This window comes from Mastomys coucha, unplaced genomic scaffold (genome assembly GCF_008632895.1).
Source record: "Mastomys coucha isolate ucsf_1 unplaced genomic scaffold, UCSF_Mcou_1 pScaffold9, whole genome shotgun sequence".
Classification (NCBI taxonomy): Eukaryota; Metazoa; Chordata; class Mammalia; order Rodentia; family Muridae; genus Mastomys; species Mastomys coucha.
This window is the reverse complement of record NW_022196915.1, coordinates 26925085-26928611: the sequence shown is the minus strand read 5'-3', so window position 1 is coordinate 26928611 and position 3527 is coordinate 26925085.

The window sequence follows — 3527 nt, the reverse complement described above, 5'->3', positions numbered from 1 at the left end:
TCTGTTTTATTTAACTTGCCCTTTTCTTTCTAGAACCTTACGATGAAGAGTTAAGCTGTTGATTATTGTTCTGTTTTAATTGTTTTTATGTTAGCAGAGACTGAAACTGGGGCCTTGTGTTTGCTAGTCAAGCACTCCACCAATGACTTCTGCTACCAGCCCCAGATGTTCTATTTTAATGTAGGAATTTACTATTATAAGTTTTAAAAATTTTGCTATCACATATCTATCTATCATCTGTTGAAGTTTGCTTTTATTTGCAGTGATAAACACTATGACTAAAACCAAGTTGGGAACAAAAGGGCTTTTTTCAGCTTATTCTTCTAGGCTGCAGTCTATCTTCTAGGGAAGCCAGGGCACTATAGTTTACTGCTATTCTCTGAACTCTCTTCCCCTCTGGAAGGACTAAGGAGATATTTGAATGACATTGGAGTGACACATATGGGATACCCCAAGCTCACATTCCTTGCTTCTTTTCTCTTTGTCTTCCTGGCCTCCCTTTCCTATGGAGCTCTCTGCCCCTCCCATATCCACAAACTTTGCCAAATTTGAGGAAAAAATCCAGAGAGTGGCACTGAAGGCAATTCAACCAGAGGATGCTACTTACTACCTTGATCTCTGTGGCTTGCTCAAATTTTTTCTTTAGAACAATATTTAATTTAAAAAATTTTGAAATTACAATATAATTGCATAATGTTCCCCTTCCCTTTCAGCTCCTCCAAAGTGACCCTTCCTCCAATGCATACACCTTGCTCTCTCATGGACTATTTTCTTTAATAGTTGATACATATGTTATATGTTCACCTATTCCTAACATGTAGATAAAATTTGTTCAGTCTATATAAAGTTACTTGTACATATATGTTTTCAGGGCTGACCATTTATATTAGACAATCAATTGTTTTGCTTTTTCCCAGGGAGATACAATTCATCTCATACTCAGAATTGCTTAGTTGTCTATAGCTCTTTGTCTAGAGTTGAGACCTTCATTCCAACTCCTTAGGCCTAGTAAAATGGATCTTGGAGGTGGACCTACAATTGCCACTTTACTAAATCAGTACAATCACTAACTATATTCTAAATATTTACCTTTATACCCAAAGATAAGTGTAGTTCTTATGTCCTATCAAAGAAACTTCTCTTTGTAACATATGGAGACCACTATAGAAAACAACTAAATAAAATGCAGAGTCCCAGCTAATACAGCTATAATGCAACTCCTGCAACCAAGGCTCAGAGATTATTGTAGAAGGGGGTTGAAAAGATTCTAAGAGCCAGAAAAACAGTTCATTGTGAGATTTTGTCTAGTAGAAATGTCAAAGAAGCTATACCCATGAAGTCTCACAAACATGACCTCCTAATTATCACTTGAACAAGGAGGACACCAATGGACAAGCTAATGTGAAAGGGAGAAAGTTCAGTTAGTATTCTTTTTTTTTCCTTCAATGATATTTTATTTATGGTGTTTGTGTTGAACTTTATTTTTTTCTCTTGCCATTTTTTTTAGATATTTTCTTTATTTACATGTAAATTTCTCCTTTCCCAGTTTCCCCTCCAAAATATAAGCAAGCAAACAAACGAACAAAAACAACAAGAACAAACCCCTGTTGCCTCCCCCATCTCCATGCCTGCCACCCCACCCTCTCCCACTTATTGGCCCTGGTATTCCCCTACACTGGGGCACAGAACCTTCACAGGGCCGAGGTCTTCTCCTCCTATTGATGGTCGAATTTGCAATCCTCTACTATACACATGCTGCCAGAACAGTCAGACCCACCATGTGCAGTCCTTGGTTGGTGGTTGAGACCCTGGGAGCTCTGAGGATACTAGTTAGTTCATATTGTTGTTTGTCCTAAGGGGCTGCAAACCCCTCAGCTCCATAGGTCCTTTCTCTAAATCCTTCACTAGGGACCCTATGCTCAGTCCAATGGATGGCCGTGAGCCTTTACTTCTGTATTAGTCAGGTACTGTCAGAGCCTCTCAGGAGATAGCTATATTTAGGCTGGCTTTCCCTTCCTTCAGTCTCTGCTCCATAGTTAATCTCTGCATCTCCTTCCATGGGTATTTGGTTCACCCAAGAAACTCAAGAAGAAGGAAGACCAAAAGGTGAACAGTTTGTATTCTTATATAACCCAAGGCTACCTGTCCAGGGACAGCACTGCCTGCAGTGGGTTGGGCCCTCAGAGATCAATCATCAATCAAGAAAATACTCTATAGACATTCCCATGAACCAATTGGATAGAGGCATGTCCTCAACTGAGGTTTTCTTTGTTCCAGTAGAGAAGGGACTGAAGGAGCTGAGGGGGTTTGCAGCCCCATGGAGGGAGCAACAGTGTCAACAGGCCAGAGCCTCCGAAGCTCCCAAGGACTGGACTACCAACCAAAGAATACACATGGAGCAACCCATGGCTCTGGCCATTTATGTGGCAGAAGATGGCCTGGTTGGACATCAGGGGGATGAGAGAACCTCAAGCCTGAGGGAGTTCAATGCCCCAGTATAGGGGAATGTCAGGGCAGGAGGATGGAAGTGAGTGGGAGGGGGAGTACCCTCATAGAGGCAGGGGGAAGTGGATGGTATAGGGGGTTTCCCAAGGGGGGACCTGGAAAGGGGAAAACATTTGAAATGTAAATAAAGAAAATATCCAAGAAAAAATTAGTACAAATTAAAAAAGCCCTAACCTGGAAAATATTTAATAAGTTGTGTATGTTGTATATGTTATATTTTCAGTTTAATTTAGCTTAAAATAATTTCTAATTTTCCTTTTAAATCCATTCTTAGTCTTTGGTTTGCAGGGGAATGTTTTTTAAATCAATATATAATCAAAGATTTAAAATTTATTTGTTAGTATTTTTTAATTCCATTCTACTTTTAGAGATGATAGGGTTTTTTTAACTTGAAATAGCTAAAAATGCAGTTTGTCTTATGGTAAAGCCCATAGGCTGGCCTGAAAGACTTACTGTGTGTACATTGTTAATATTGCCTGGATGTTAGATAGGTAGGTAGGTAGGTAGGTAGGTAGGTAGGTAGGTAAGTAGGTAGGTAGGCAGGTAGGTAGGTATTTGGTTGATTTTTTTTTTGTTCAAGTTTTGTTTCCTTGTTGATAATTTGCCTATAGATTCCATGGATTATTAGAAGTGCAGTATTGAAATCTGCAACCATTAATTTTGAATTGCTTCTCACTTAATTTCTGTCAGATTTTGTTTCATTTATTTGCTCCCATGTTGGTATATGTATGTGTTTTCCTCTAGCTGTGGCCTAAATTACAACCATGAAAATCTTAGTTTCTTGTCTATGCTTCAACTGTAATAGAGGAAATTCAGTAAAATTTTCCCAGGAAGAGGTTTTCCTCACACGTAGGCTACATTATCTGAATCAATTTTAAACCCTTGGCTTTTGAATAAGATCAGCTCTATTGAGAATATGGTATGTTAAGTAAAACCATCAACCCTCAGACAATAAGCCATGCCCAGCTTATTGATATGTTTTGACATTTAAAAACCATACAAAAGCTCTAATTCAATGTGGA